The sequence below is a fragment of the Tursiops truncatus genome, chromosome 9 (genome assembly GCF_011762595.2).
Source record: "Tursiops truncatus isolate mTurTru1 chromosome 9, mTurTru1.mat.Y, whole genome shotgun sequence".
NCBI lineage: Eukaryota > Metazoa > Chordata > Mammalia > Artiodactyla > Delphinidae > Tursiops > Tursiops truncatus.
The window spans coordinates 2,348,281-2,364,929 of record NC_047042.1 but is presented as its reverse complement, the minus strand read 5'-3'; the positions used below and the strand labels follow the sequence as shown (position 1 = coordinate 2,364,929).

The window sequence follows — 16,649 nt, the reverse complement described above, 5'->3', positions numbered from 1 at the left end:
AGAAACAAGGCAGACTCAAATGAGAAAAACCTCTGTGTTCACTGAGCAGCATTAATACAAGGTTCAGCTTTCTGAAGACAAACACGGTATGTTACAGTGAAATATCACAAACTAGTTCTAAAGTGTCCCCGTATTGACGGGGCGACGTATAGTAGATAGAACTCAAATGTTGCAGCAACAAATGATACTCTAACTCCCAATTTTTATTTTGTTGACTTTGAACTTTTTTCTGCTACGTGAGTGATACATATTTTCCAACTGTTTTAACACAGAGGCAAGTAAATGCCCATAATTTCCACTCCTTAGGACTACTCACATTTTTTCTGTGTGTGTATGTGTGTGTGTGTGTGTGTGTACACACAGAACTTTTTAGAAGAACAGGACACTAAACATATTCCAAATAAACTGTTGTAAAACAATTTTTTCATTTACTACTACACGTGTCTTTTTAATTGACAAATATGCATCGACATTCTTGTTTTAATGACTTCACACTGCTCAGTGGCAGGGACTGATCTCCTCAATACCCTACTGTATAGTCAAGTAATTTCCGAGTAAAAAGAGAAGATGTTTCGTAAGGCCCAGCTGATGGCCCCCCACCCCAGCCCTGCCGGAGAAGCTGCCTTCCAGCCCACCGGACCCTACGGACCCTCTGGGTTCACTGTCGGGGCAAAATCTACCCACTCCCGGCTCCCCTTGGTGGGGAGATGTGAGAACATGTCACAAAGCAGCAGAGGGATGCTCTGGGCCTGTGGCTAAGGCCCAGGCCCGGCTCTGCTGGGCGGGCGCGTGCGCCTGTGTGTTCCGAGGCGGCAGGGCGAGGGCACCCTCCCGGATCCAGCCCTGCCTCAGTGTCCGTTGGTGCTCTGGACAGTGGGCGCGGTAGGCAGCCGACCCCAGTGATCAGAGGATGCAGGATCCCTGTCACAGGCCTGTTTCCATTTTCACTGAATGTCTGCAAACCCCACGTGGAACTGTTAGGTCCTCAGACTCACTTAGAATTCCACATGCACTCTCTACCAACCCTACACGGACCCACAATGTGTGGGCCTGCAGCCACTGCAGTCCTGGGGCTGTGCTTACGGGCTGCCCCCCCTTGATTGGACGAATGTTTTGTTGGCATCATCGTTTTGAGATTCGTAAGCTATTAGGGCACAGTCCACGCCGGCCCTGTGACTCCGTGGCCTGTCTTGTCTGACATCACACGGTGGTTCGGGGCGTAGCTTGACCAGCTCCCTCCAACTTCCCCAAAGTCGAAATTTGCATCTCTTGGGACTAAAAAGTAGTGAGTTTTTTGTAAAAGTGACTTTGCTTTTAGGCAAAGACCAAGGAATAATCCGACAATGGAAAACCGTCTGAGGGAGAGGAAATGCCACCCCCTCCAAGACCAAGGAGCTGCCAAAGGGCAGCCTGGAAGGGCCTCGAAGGGGACGGTGAAATAACCCCACCTCCGGAAACACAGGCACGGCCCAGGCTCCGCGTTTCTTTTTAGACTCGTGGAAGCCGTGCCCAGTGTCAAATGGAAAATGGGACCCAGGCTTGATCTGATCTCAGCACAAAAGAGCTTGCAGTCAGGAAGGGGAGTTTATCACAAAAGTGACTTCACACCTTATTTTCACAAACCTTCACCTAAACCCAAACGAAGGCCAGCAGGCCTGTAAAGGGAGATGCCAGAGGGAACACTTGTTTCACGGGAACATTGCCATATTCTGCTCTGCACAGGGAGCCCCAGTGATTTGAGGCCAGAGCCAACATATTGATGGCAGAAAACACAACAATCTCAGGAAATTACCGTCACCCGGCAGCTCTTACAGACGTGAACGCTTTTATTGTCTCTTCGGAGTGAGCAGCCCTGAATCCCGCACACGGGGAAACAGATGCAGAGATAAGGGGCAGCCAGCGGGGCCTGTCCTTTCAGGAGGCACAGCCTGCGGTCAGGACCGTCACTCCCCCGCTGCTGCTCGGGACTTGCCCATCTCTCTCCCCACCGTACCTCTGGAGTCTAGAGAACAGGGCAACAGTGAGGACCAAGCACAAGATGGAAGAAGGCCCACAGCATCCTGCTTCCACGGTGGCCAGGACAGCAAGACCTTCTGGAAGCCCCTCCCTGACCTCGCCTTCTTTTCCTCCTCCCATACCCACGGGGGTTGGAACCTGGACGCCTCCCCGGGGACAAGCACCCAACAGCCCTGGGCAGTCGTGGCTTCCGAGAGAGGAGCCCGGGCACGTCTCCAGGACGAGTGGCCCCATTTCTACCCGCCGGAGAGCAAGCAGCTCGAAGAATGGCTCGGCAGGAGCCTGCGAGGACCACTCAGGCGGGAAGGGCCGGGGAGAGCAGGGGTCCCCAGACCCTCCTCAGCCGCCTCCCCTCACAGCACTTTCCCTGAGGTGCCAGGGCTTTTCCATAACCCAAAACGGTGAGTCTGGATTAATGAAGTCAAAATGAAAAGCCAGATGCTTGTCACGAATCACAATTTGATGACTCTCCAAGCAACCCTGATTAATGGCAATTAAAGAATTAAGTACACAGCACAACAAATGTGCTATGATGAACCACGTGGGTGAGCTTCTGTCCAGAAATATTTCATAGCCTTTCTTGAGTGCCTTATATATGCCAGAAAAAGAGGGAAAGGAAACGATACCGGGGTTAGTTCGCTTTCTTGAAGCAACTACCACGCGCCTGGCATGTCACTGCTATAATCCCCACAGGCCTGGACACCACCCACGTTGTCCTCTTGTCTCATCTGAGCGCCCGGCAGAGTGTCCACTGTAGATCTAGTATTCAATCCCCATTTGCTAAGTGTGCACCTTTAATCCTTACAATTAAACTGTATTCTTCTTATTATACATAATCCATATTATTCTTTCCATTTTGTAGATGAGAAAACCGAGGCTAAGAAAGAAGTATTCTGCCCAAGGCCACACATCTAAACAGACAACAGAGCTGAGATCTGAACCCGGGACCACTTGGGCGGCGGTCCCAAATGTTAAATGGATAAATGGATAAGGAATGGGTGTTACCTGTATCTTCACAGAAAATAAGCATGTTCTTTGTAATACCCTGCAATTAAGGCAAACTTCATCACAAAACTTCTACAATGTAGTTAAATTCTGGTTATTTGGTCAAATGGATGCTATTGGTTATTTTCCTCCCTGATGAGTGAGGTTGCACTAGAGTTACGTTTGGGGTTATTTCCTTATAATCTCAATGACGTTTATTTTGAAGGGGGAACACGGGCCAAGCCTATAATCTATTTAAAATGTTTCAGGTCACAGACCTCTTTAATAAAACCCGTTATTCCTGCTGAGAGAAAGTCTTTTGATCTTCAGACTGGTAGATTTTATTTTTGCAAATCTACCCTATCACTGTGAATTACACTGTCTCTTAAAAAAGGAAACTTTCCAAGAGCAAGCAAAGGCAGTATGCAGGGTCTTTGTGTCTGGTTCTGGGGACCGTAGAGGTTTTCCTAACAACTTGACAAAACAGGTCGGGAGAACGTAACAACTTCGGAGCCCAGTTATTCCATTTCTGAGTCTTTTCATTTTTCAAAAATTAGCTGCCAATCTACACATTTTCATGATTATTCCACAGAGATTAGGGCTGGTGCAAATAACAATGAAAAACAAGATTTAAACAGGATGGCAGGGAATTCAATTTGGCTTTCACACCCCCCTTCCCCCATATTTAACTGAGGCATTCACACACACACACACACACACACACACACACACACACACACACACACACACACACACACACACACACACACACACACACACACACACACACACACACTTCTTTTAAACTGAGCTACAGAGAACTCTTCCTCCAGCGGTTTGTTCTGCTGTGAACCTGCTTTTTGAGGGCAAATTAGCTCCCATGTGCAATTCTGTCCTCACATTTTTTTTCTAGGGGCAGGAACTGATATGCAAAAGAGGAAGGGTCAGGGGGAACTCAGGAAGGCTCTTCAAAAAACAGCTGAAAACCCTGCAGTCTGAAAACATTCTTAGTGAGGAGGGATTTAATACAGAATGAAAAGAACCGTGAGACTATTTGTAAAAGCCATCATGGAGCCACCTGTCTCGAAGTGAGGTAGGAAAAAAGATGCGAAATATTAGAAATCAGAAAATAATACAGAAAACGGAGCTGGAGACAGTTTGTGCTTTCAAAACAGGTCCAGAGCTGGGTTTCAGGTGCCCCAGGAAGGTCCAGCACTGCACAACTATTGTGTGTCTGGACCCGCTCATGTGTGCACCCCTGTACACTGGCTCTCAAACTACTAACAGTAACTGCTGTTTATTCAGCAACCCTGGGAGAGGCAGACACACTCAGAATTTACATACTCTTTTAGAGGACTTTTCCTGATTCTGGCCGTCATCAGAGGCCATTTCCTAAGTCACTTCCTCAAATATAAATGGCCTTTTACACTTCATCACTTAAGTAAAAAGTCTAAGTTTAGATCATTTTCTTCTACCTTCTTCCCGATTTTAGAAGACTTCATGCTTGGCCAGCAACTGTGCAACAAAAGTGACATCTCCATCTTTAAAGAAAAATGTAGGAACTGGACCAAAATAATGATTTACACGGATATTCTCATAAGTGTTGATCTCTTGTCATTACAAAGTGAAGAGACAGAGGAACCCAGGAATAGTTTTTGTGTTCCTATTATTTTTCAAAGATTTTTTTTCATTTTTTATAAAATAGATAAATACAAAGTTACAATATGAACTCAGTTTTTTACTCAGCAAGGCAAGATGCTGTCATGAATACAGTATCTCCTCTTGCCTTCTTAGCAGTGAAGTTTTATGCGGACATGAAAAATTCAAAATTAAAACTGTATACGGTAGCAAAATCCACGTGTCTACTCATAACACTCCGAAAAACATACCTGTCATACTGAGGTTTCTACAAAGGCCATTGGACTTCTTTTTAAAGCTATATTTATGTCATTTAGACCCAAGGAAGTAAAATTATGCTAATCCCCACAGGAATACCCAGTGTTTGCAATCCATACATATCTATTTATCAACAACAACTGAAAAGCTATTGTTGATTTTCCCACCGAGGACACCATCCAGTTTACCATATAACTTTTTTTTTTTTTTTTTTAAATTTAGAAAAGTCTCTCCCGCCTAGCTGGTGGGGAAACAAGAGCTACAAATCTAGATGCAAACAGAGAGAGAAAATGTATTCCAGAGCACCATAGGATGCTGGCTCCAGAGAGAAATGGGTGCAGACATCCTGATGGCTGACTCTCCATGTTAAGGCCATGTGGTTTCCAGGTTAATGGGAAATTCTCCCTAAAGGACTTGCATTCTGAGATCAGTTCTGTCTACAACACCCCAAAATTATCAGCTGTAATGAATTAAATTATCAGCTGTAATGAATTAAAATGAAGTGCCTTCTTATAAAAATTCTTAAAAAATCATCTCTATTCACTTTTCAAAACCAAGTTCATAGTACACAGAATGTAAATTCAAAAATCAGGCTCCTTAAATCGCAGCTTAATCTCTTAGCAGCTTCAGTACTTTGGGAATTTACTTTGGTCACCCCAGCTTCAAATGGGTCAGCTGAAGTCAAGTTCAGTTGTATCTGAGAAGGGTAAAGGAAGTACAAATGTATCAATGATTTGGTAACAGTGATTGCTACTGACAGTAACTAAAATAATCACACAGAAGGATACCACTTGATATTCTGAATGGGTTCTTTAGTTGGACCAAATGAGCAAGAAAAGTTCTAGATTTCCATTGTATTCGGTGACAGACAGAGAGCTGAGCTATCCTGTAACCCAAACCTTGTAGGATCCCAAGGACAAAATGCCCAACATAACAGAACACGTAACAAGGTCCATGTGGATATGCCCTCCGAGTGGGTATCAGGCCCCACAAGGACTGCTTGGTGTCCGTTCTGTCATCCACAACCTTCAGCCCACAACGTCCTCATGCAAACCCGGAGGAGGGGGGGTGTCGTCAGTAGAACCTCACAGAGGCTTACAACTTCCTCGTTTTCAGGCCTACAAAATCAGCACATCTTTATGTATAATCAGGCAGAAAATGCTCATATCCATCAGGGAGCAAAATATAGGAAAACTCATTTTAAACACTACAGTCAGATTTTTCTGCAGCCCTTAAATAAGTTTAAATTATTTATTTTCAATGTTTTACTTTTTTTTTCCCAGCAAATTACATTTCTTTTACAAAAGGCTATCTGCTGTAAATTAAACTGAAAATTCTTGAAATTCAGGTTAAACAAACACAACTCCAGAGAGAAGTGAGAAAACGCAGGTAGAAATGCACTAGAAATTTCTAAACCATTTTTAAATGGTAATTAATTGCAATTATCTCTCACCACCTGAGATAATTAGCAGTATGAGTTTTAATTTAATGAAGTAGGATACACAATTTATCAATATGTTTCCACTGTGGATCTCTTTGAATATCACTGCCCTACACAAAACCCAGCACAAAGGAGGAAGTAAAGGTCACTTTTTCAGGCTCAAAGTGGGGCTCACAGCAGGGGGTCGCCGGCTCTCTCTAGTTTCCATTAAAAGCACCGGAGTTCACTTCAGAGTGCCTCCAAAGTCAGCTTATAAGAGATCAATCCCTCATTTTCATTTCTCCTAAAGATTCTAAATTAAACATTTTCCCCATTTGGTCTAAGGAGATGTCTCACGTGCTATTTCATATGCTCCAAGTGTGCCAGTGAAAGTTTGATGTAAGAACAAAAATCTACCAAAAACTGATGAATCAATATTCGCCGTGGAACCCCTAGCTTTAGAAAAGGACTCTAATCCAAACCATCTTGTTCAATTTTAGACAGTTTCAAACTGCCCGAAAAAGCTTTCGAGTGTCAATTTTAGCATGTGAACTCCACAATGGAGCCCAGAAGTCTATTTCAGCATGTGTAAGGTCATTTACAAATTCTTTATGCAGTTCTTAGTCGTCTCTGCAAAAACCCCACACATGAGAGACAGAAGGAAGATGGAGACACAGAGGCAGAGGCAGAGACAGAGAGGAAGGAGGGAGGGAAGGGATGAAATAACAAAGCTGGGACCCTCGCACACTGCACCTGCCCTCAACACACCCCAGAAGCCCTGCACCAACTGCACGTCCATGAGAGCTCACTTTTGGCGCGAACATGGCAGGAAGAGAGTCAGATTTCTTTTAGCAGTGAGCTGACTGCTGAAGAAAAACGAATCATTGCACACTTGAATGAGAAAAGCTGAAGGAGGAGCTTTCCCACTCATTGGGGCCCATCTTCAGCAATTCGTTAAGCCGTGGCCCTGTGCCGTAAGCCATCAGGAGGTGAAGCGGGGACCCCCGAAAGCAGAGAGAGCACATGGAAGGTAATGAGGCTCTCCATCACCCAGGACAGACAACGGGAGGGGTACCGGGCAGCGGCTGGGTCGTAGGCTGCCCTGGGAAGGAGGAGAGTGCACGCTGGGAACATCCCATCTGTGGAAAAGCAGCAAAGAAATGGGCGATCTCACCCAGGAGCCTGTGGCCCCTGGAGACCCAGGGGGGCTGCCCCCCAGTCCTACCTTGGAGGCCTGGGGCCTTCGGACCCTGAGCTGCGCAGAAGCCCCTGGACTCAGCCACCTGCAAGGGACCCTGCTGTCTCCTTCACCTCGTCACTGCCCTCCTCGCCTTCCACTGGGGTGGAGAGGAAGGTGGGCCCATTTGCCAAATATGCAAAAAAGGAGGGAAGGTAGTTTTCTCTCAGGAAAACACGGGCAGGAAGGGAGCCCGTGCTTCCTGTCCTGACCAAAACGGGTTTACAGATTAGGACGTCTGACTTGGCGGGCTTGCGGCGGGTGGGAGCGGGACCTCTTTTAGTCAACAGGCATTCTGAGCACCCCAAAGGCAGAAACAAACGGCCCTGGGAGAAGGGAGACAGAGCCAGGCCTGTGGTGGGGAAGGCAGGCGGCCCCCAGGCCTGGAACTCGGGGTTTTCACCATTTTTCACAGTTCATCCCCAGGTGGATCATGGGAGGCACCCAAGGCATCCACCCACCTGTTCATTGCAGCAAAACAGGAGAAGGAAAAAAAGACGGACTCAAGGGATGAGGCCATTTCCTGCAGAGGAGGCCTGGGCTGCCTCCCCACCAGGCCCTTCTCAGGAGTGACTCCTGGCCCCCAACCAAATACACACCAAAGCAGGGTGGGCCCTGCCCACCTCTCCCCCCTGGGGCTCTCTGCAAAGCTTCTTTTGTTTGCTCTGTTTCACTTGTACTGATGCAGCATTTCACTTTTAATGTTCCCTAACGTCTTACAAATATTTGTTAGACTATCATCAAACGTTTCGAAGTGATGTCAAACACAAGCTATTAAAGCAACGACACTGAAAAGGGAAGGACGTGAACATATATCACAGGAGATGCCGAAGGATAACCTGCAGTGCAGAGTCATTTATTACACTGAAAAGAACAACAACATGCCAGGTCTCCGTGGAGAAACCAGGGTGGGCATCTGGTCGACCCCATGCTAAAACCAGTTTTGCTGGTGTGGCTTGAGTCTGCTTTGGGAGGCCCACGTCCCTGATGAACCCCTGTCTCCCTCCTCATCTGGATTTTAAATGTGTGTGTGTGTGTGTGTGTGTGCGCGCGTGTGTGTGTAATGCCTATGCTCTGAAATGCAACCTGCCCAAGGTCTGGATCACACGTGTACATGTGCCTGTTCTGAGCAAAACCAAAATGATCTGTCTCAAGGTGTCAACTGGATCAACGGTTCTCCCCTTGTCAGCCTCAAAGGATGGGTCACTTGTCGCTTTTACATCTTGTGTTTTCTCCAGTGACATGGAATGATGCCACACACATGCCTGAGGGCTCTGCAGGTACAAACGGACCGACACCAGACAGGGACTAACGGTAACCATCAGGGCTGGAGGGGCAAGGTCTTATGGCCACAAGTGGGAGTCACAGCACCCAAAAATGTGTGTAGAAATAGCGGAAATTAACACAACATTGTAAATCAACTATGCCTCAATGAAACTTTAAAAATAATAATTAAAAAAAAGAGAAATAGCAAGGGCTGTCAGTCAACCCCAAAGGGTTGCTCTCTGTGAGCTGGATCCACTGATATAAGTCTGCATTCAAATAAGGCAACAAAACCAAGAGTTATTTCGTAGTGAAAGTATTTCATAATGACAAATATTAGAGGCGGGAAAAAGAAACAAAAACGCCTCTGAACGCTGCTACCCTTGATGGATTCTGGGTTAACTGCAAATACGTGAGGCAGACACCCAGAGTACTAACGTCACTTATGCTTAAATTCACCATTCCAAGCAGGAAAAGCTGTCTTGTTTTAGTAAAAGGTAAAAATCAAACCAACCAACCAAAACCCAAAAAGGAGGGGCTTTAGTACTCAGGTCAGGTGTGTTTGATGTTATAACCCTTTCCCACTCTGCCCCCTGCGTCTCTCCCCACGCTGTGTGTACTCCCTGTGTGTGTCTGTGTGCATATGGTCACATAATGTCTTTATTTCCTGTATTTATTAATACACATGTAACCGTGAAGGATACACACGACACGTGGACAGGTGGGGTGGAGGTGTTTCACAGCATGGCACGTAGTAGACTGTATATATACACCAGGTCCTCTCAAACTTCAAGAGTTTGACGTTTATATTGACAATATGCTCCTACACATGACCCAATGTGAGACACACAAATTCAAGCCAAGGGGAAAAGATCCCCAAACCAAAGAACCACGATCCTCAGAATCTAGGCCTCCAGTGAGGAAGACACAGTGGTCCCAGCACTACTGGCTGCAGCCTCTTGGCCAGGAAATTGGCTGTGATCTTAATTTTCAACAAGGGAAATGGCTGCAAGGAAACCACTGGTTACCTTCTCTCAGGAGACTTCAGACATACTTCTCAAAAGACCCAAATGCAACATACTTTGATTCACGGACCTGTGGGCTCATCCCAGGAGGCCGTGATGATGGGCTTTTATTGTTACGATGCTCCTGAATTTCCGAGGATATGTAGTTTCCCAAGATGTAGCACTTTTATTAAAATATTGATGAATTAAAGAAGCAAGGAGGAGTTTCTGAAACTGCTGCCTTCAACTATCACCAAGAAACAGGATGGGAAGAAAACCTGACCATTTAACTCAGTGACATGTTTTGGTCTTCAGCTCTGGTGGACTTTGAGGCCAGGAAACACATATTTTTTTCCCATGCAAAAAAGGTATAAACATGTATGACCATGGGAAGTTCTGAAATCGGATACACTATATCAAACCCAAGTTGTATAGGATTTTTAAATGCGACATCATTATTTATATCTGTGCACACAAATTATTTTTTAACACGTTCTGTATAATCTGGAATGTAAGCAAGTAATCTTCCGGTTAGAGATATCTGTGACTGCTTAAATTTTAAGCCACATATCAAATAATCTAATTTGTCACTGAAACAATTGCAACACATATAATATACATAATACTTGAATTATTACTTTAAAAATCCCATATAAAAGATGAATCCGAATAACCTCAGCAAATAAACATCTTCAGACAAAGCAGTGAATTCAAGAGGCTCAGACCGTTTCCTGCAGGTTCCACTCTCCCCTCAACCAAAGTGAACCAATCCTTAAAATCACTGAAATTTCCATGAAAGTTTAAATATTATGCATATTAAATATTTTCAGCTTCCTTTTTTTTTTTTTTTAACTTTTAACAGAAGGTGAAGGAGATATTTCTTCAATACCAGTTTGTCTTTCCAAGTTTAAAATAAGGTACCTCAGAGCTGAAATACCCCGTGGGGAGCAGGGTGGGGAATTTTGAGTGTTGAAATTGAGGGAAGCACAGGGCCTTGACATTCACTCCGGGGGCTGCAGTCCAGAGAGAATGGGAACTGCATTTGAAAGCTGCATTTGGAAGTGCCGGATCAGACCCTGCGAATCGAATCGTAACCCTTTTTGCTTCTCCAGATGCTACACTCCGTGCCTCCAACTTAGAAGAAAAAACAATCACACCTTCAGGAGATTCCTTAGGAATCACCAAGGATCCTTGACGAATTTTTCAAACACGTTTCAAATACAGTCGCAAGTAACCCGACGCCTTTTGACCGAGGGGTTTCGTAACCTGACAGCCAAAACGGCACTCGGCAAAAGTACTACCAACTTTTCAAACCGGGATAATTCCGATTTTGCGGAAAGCAAGTTCAGACTCGATCTGTTTATTTTACAGTATAAACAAAAAGCTCTCACGTCAAAAATAAGAAAAGAAAGCGCGTTATGAATGACTTTATAAAGGCTGACTTCCGTGATCTCACTATATAAGCGTAGATCGATTTAAACACGACAGGGACCACGGTGTCCTCCCCACGGGGACAGCGGGACGGCTCACAGGTGTCCCGCGGCCGGCCTGCCCTGCACCTGCAGTCACAGCACCAAGTGGCCCAGGCTTTGACAAAAGTCAGCGCTCCCACTGTCCCCAGAGAGGAGAGGCGGACCCGAGCGAAACCAGGACTTACACATCTAACCGCCTCGTCTTTTCTTTCTTTCTCTCTCTTTTTTTAATCCGAGTTTTCCTACGGAAATTCTACCTGGAAACACTCACGTGGATGTGTGCGTCGCACTCTGGGAGTCCAAGACCGATCCTCGGGCGCCAAGAGCAACCTCGGAGCCGGGCTCGCCTGCTCGGCCCCCTCGCCGTGGCCAAGCGTCCCGCCCGGGCTCGGCTGCGCTCCGCGGGGACCCAGGACCGTCGCCGCAGACGCCGCCCCGGGCGCGGGCCGCGCAGGCACTTGTCAGAGCGCCCGGCTCGCTCGGCCGCCCAGCTCTTCCCAGCTTTCTTTCACAATGACTTCCTGAAGTTGCTCACTCGCATTGTTCCCCATTTCTCCTCTGCGCTCCCCACCCCCCGCCGGCCGCCACCAGGCTTTCGCGCTCCCGGCCGGTCGGCCCGTCCCGCGCGCACAGCGCCGCCCACGGGCCGCGCACCTGGGCTCCGCTCCGCGCCCCCGCGGGCCAGCGCTCAGCCACCTGCGGCCGACCGGCCCGAGCGCGCGCCCGCAGCCCGCGCTCCACAAACTTTGGGGCTGCGCGCCAAGCCGGTCCCGGCGCGCCCTGCCCCGCCGCCGCCTCGGACCCCGCGCACGCTCCGGCACCGAGCGGGACAGGAGCCGGGAGGGGGGCGGGACGCGGAGCGGGGCTCGGAGAGGGACGGGGACGGGTCGTGGGGCGGGACTCGGAAGCGGGCGCGGCGCGGGACTCGGAGCGGGGCTCGCAGCGGGACGCGGAGCGGGGCGCGTCGCCTCTGCCGCCGGTCGCCCGCTCGCGCTGCGCCGTCCCGACCGCAACTCCGGGGCCGCGCGCGCAAACTTTGCCGCCGCGCTGGGCTGGACGCCGGCCCCCCCGAGCCCAGGCTCTCGGGGCGGCAGCGGGCACGGGCAGTACCTGCTGGCGCCGCCGCCGGCTGCAGCCCGCTCGCCTGTGCCGGGCCCGCTGGGCGCGCCGCCGCCACCCCCGCGCCCGCGCGCCCCAGCCCTCCCCGCGCCGCCGCGCTTCCTCATTCCAGCGCCGCATCCCGCCGCGGCCCCGCGCGGCCGGCGGTGACCGCCTTTCCGCGTCCCGGGCTGGCTGGCGTGTCTGCCACCGCGCCGCGGGGCCCGCGCTTAACCCTTGGGGGTCCGGCGCGGACGACGCGTGCGGGGCCGCTGAAGCCGGGGCGCCCTCCCGGGGACCCGCAACCCTGTGCCCCGGGCCACTCGTCGGGGCACCCGCGTGCTCGTCCGCCCGGGGCACTCGGGGTCCCGTGAAGCACTTTCCCCGACGTCTAGGGCAGCCCACTGCCCGCCCGGCTTCGTTTCCCTCCAGCTAGGGCCACTTGCATCCCCGGTTCTGGCTGCGACCCCAGGTTATGAGTGCCCACCCGAGGGGGTGGGAAAAGTTGATCCTCCGCAAGTGAGGGGAAGGTGCAATTCATTTTCCCAGACAACCAATGGAATACCTCTCGTCTCTCTTCCCTCCCACCCGCTCGAGGCACAAGTTAGGATCGCGCCTTCCGGCTTGGCCTGTGTGCACACGCGAGTGTGAAAGGGCGGCGGCGGCGGCGGCGGCGCGGGCGGCTCGGAAGGCAAACCTGTAACCCCTCCTCGGCTCTCTGCGCCTCAGCCTCTCCCTCCGCGAGCCCCGAAGCGGGAGTGTAAGGCGCTGAGTATCGATTCAAACGGGAATGCCGGCTCTGATGGCGCACCTCTTCGTCCTCCGCGAGGAGTCCGTCATTCTGATCAGGCAGGCCCCACCCGGCAGGAGCCCGGCGAGAGTGCTCAATTTGAGCAGAAGAGCAGGAGTCATGAATTCAACAGATTTGTGCTGGGCATCGCCCCCAACCCCCGCCCAGGCGCCAGGGGAGGGTCTGTTACACGAGCCAAGACCGCGGCCTTTCAAGACTTGCAGGGGCGCATCGGTAAGGGTCAGATAAACGCCGGCGTATCCCTGCGAGCAGGACAAACAAAACGGGACCGCGTCTTTCCATGGGAAGAGCGAGAAAGGGCTCTGGGGCGTCGACGCGGGAGGCTGGGCAGGCCTTCCAAGTGGAGAGAAGTGGCTCCGGGCAAAGGGAACGGGCAGCTGAGTGAGGCCAGGGAAGGCTGTGGCCCGTCTAAGGAGGCTGCTCCTGGCGGGGCCAGGGGCCCTGTTGACCACCTTCGCCTCTGCCATCCCTGGGAGAAGTCTCTCCTACCATCCTTGAGCTGCAAACAGCATGCGCCAAGTTCTTGCTGGACCCCTTCTGCGACACTAGTACTCGGTTTGTCCTGAAATTCTGCCGTGCTGAGCCCGAGACAGTTAACTCCGTGCTTAAAAGCCCAGAGGAGGCTGGACTTGTAGAAGGTTCATTGACTTAATTCCTAGTCCTTCCCTTACCTGTGTGACCTTGGGAAAGTTATTGAACCTCTCTGAACCTCATCTTCTTTATCTGCAAAAGAAATAAACGCTACTTCATCCTAAAGAGTCCTTGTCAAGATTCAATGAGGCAATAAACATAGGGTGCAGGGCCCCAAGGGAGGCAGATGACCCGGTGGAGGGGTCATGACCTTGGATGAGTGCGACACTCTTAGCTCCGCCCCCCAGGCTCCTCTCTTTAAATGTGTGCCATGGTCCCCAGGAGTGCGTGTCAAGGACTCAGATGTGTTCATCCCACCAAGGCAAAGCCTCCTGAGGCAGAAGAGCATGAGGCTAGGAGCCCAGGCCGTTGGGCTGTGTGACCTTGACCGAGGTCACTAACCTCTCTGAGCTTCAGTTTCCCCATCTACACATTGACGGTAATAATATAAGCTACCTCCCGGAATTGTTGGTGAATAAAGTAGATCACATACAAAACTCCTTGCCATATGCTTCTTGCCATAGCAGAGAGGAGGACTCTGTGAGCAGTAATTATTATTTATTATGAACTCTACTATTACTAGCCAGTCTCATGTACCACCGCAAAGAGGTGGAGCGGAAGGAACTCGGCTTGTAACCTGGGTCTGTGGATAAGACTCCGTGGGGCCAGAGATGACCCTTCCATCAGAAGTTAAAGCTGCTGAAGACAACAGTAGAAGCATATTGGAGGATCTATATAGGGGTAGGGGATTAAAAGAAGGGTTATTATGGGATTACGTGAAACCACGTGTGTGAAACTTTTTAAACTGTAAAGCACTATATAATTTAAAGAATCTTTCATTCGATAAAAAATAAAAACGATAAACATTAAAAAACACATTGGAGGAGAAAACGTATCAGTGGAAATTGAAACAGGTGTGATCCTCTAAAAAGTTATAGGTGTCATTTTGTTTCTTTAGAAATATATATATATGTGTGTATAGATAGATAGATACAGATAGATAGCTGTTTCCATAACGTTAGAGTGTTAAAAATAGCTTAGTTCATTCAGACAATAATTGCTAAATTACCATTTTTTTCTTTCGAGATAATCTTCTCAGAAGAATAAAAACACCTATAGAATTAATCAAAGTCTACTTATTCAGAACTTACTATAATAATGGAGTCAGTTACGGGTGCTTTTGTTCTGGCGGAGCCTGGATTGCATTTTAAAGGAGAGTGAGTTTTGTAGAGGAAAAGGATAGTTGAGGTGATAAGTGTGGTTATTAGTTTTGTTTCTTACTAGCTGTGTGAGTCTTGGCAAGTTACTTAACCTCTCTGAGTTTCAGTTTGTCACCTGCAGAGCATACCTACTTTCCAATGGTGTTGCTAGAATTCAGAGAAATTAAATGAGATAATGTATGTAAGTAATTACGATGATGATGGTGTTTTTTTCTTTAAGAAAATCTATTAAACAGCAATAAAATGAGCATCCCTTTGCCTCCAGCAGTTGAGAAATAGTAAGTATCTTCTTAAATAGTAAGTATCTTGTTAAATAATAGGTAAAGTTTTCTGTAAAAAATGAAATTCTGTTATCTTTCTGTAGTGTGAAACTCATACAGAACGCTTGTGGTTCTGTATGGTGTGAAGGCTCATGAACTTGAGGAAAAAGACCAAGCACTGGGATGAAACTTCTGCAACAAGGGCTCTGCTGCTCTGGTTTCTTTTTCCCAGTTTTTATGATCTCCAGCTTCTGCTTCTTCTGTTTTTGAAAACCAAAGCTTTCCAGCCTGGGGCAAGGCCTTGACCCTTTTCCTTGGGGTTCACTTCTTGGGTTTGGAAGTGAAGAACCAGGACTCAGGGGTGGGGAGGTGTGGGGGGCGGCTCATGCAGAGCCAGGACCGTCCAGCTGGCAGAGCCTGGGTGGGAAATGCCTGGGGGCCCAGAAGGAGACCCCTCAGGGTGCACCATGTCCTCCCCAGAGGCTCCGTGGCTCCTGGTTTTGAAACTCAGAGAAATGCAGCAGTGCAGCTGGGTTTTGAATCAAGGATGTGATGCAGCTGACAACCAAATCCTTCCCACTTTACGATAATTTTTTCACCTTATTCCCTTTGGTATTTGTAAGAAGAATACACTTAGACTCTCAAAAACAGTGACTTTTTATCAATATCGTTTGCTTAGAAGCAAGTGAAAAACAAACTGAGTCAGATATAGTGATTTGGAGGAGATAGAATCACCCAAAAGCCTTCCAATGAAAAGATGTTTTGTGTGAGTAAAAGAAAAGCAGATATTGAAGTGATCTGAACAGATTAGGATAAAGAAAACCGAGAGCTGAGTGTCACCCTCCCCCCACTGACTGTATGGGGTAAGTTCGGGATTGGAACACTATTTCTGGTGGTGTCACACCTTCCGGTGGGATGCATTTATTCGTTTATGCAAAGAGCATGTATCCATTGAGCGCCTGCCTTTGCGGCTGGTATTTGAGAGACAGGTAGTCCCCATAAAGCATGAGATGTGGTCTTATCCCTGCAGGGCCTCTAACTGCTAATCCAGAAAAGTGGAAACAACTGCATTTTGACGTGCAACGCTCTGTGGTATTCAGACACAAAGCCTGCGGACACACAGAGGGTGAAGCTGCTCTGTGGTACTCGAGCTGGTGTAGGAAGCGCTGGGGGCTTTAGAAGAGTTTCCTCAAAAGAGACAATTAACCAAAGGCAAACAGTCATATTCAGGTAACAGCTCTATTGAGCCCAGCTCTGTGGAGCACATTGCCAGACTATTATTGCCAGGTTATTTTCCGTCTAACAACGCAACGAGGATACTCAAGTTCAGAGAGCGTG

At 48.5% G+C, this 16,649-nt stretch overlaps 1 protein-coding gene across 13 annotated transcripts in view; it reads right to left on the bottom strand.

Annotated features, from left to right (window-relative positions):
- IKZF1 (IKAROS family zinc finger 1) overlaps positions 1 to 11,690 on the bottom strand; it is a 91,077-nt gene extending 79,387 nt beyond the window's left edge. For 10 of the 13 annotated variants that reach the window (XM_019939551.3, XM_033862765.2, XM_019939564.3 and 7 more), the window contains exon 1: positions 11,564 to 11,690. The gene's annotated coding sequence lies outside the window, so the exon portion shown is untranslated. Of the gene's footprint in view, positions 1 to 7,541; positions 9,408 to 11,549 lie in introns of those variants that run through there. The other 3 variants (XM_033862764.2, XM_033862766.2, XM_033862763.2) reach the window with 3 other exon arrangements.
- Positions 11,691 to 16,649: the final 4,959 nt, after the last annotated feature.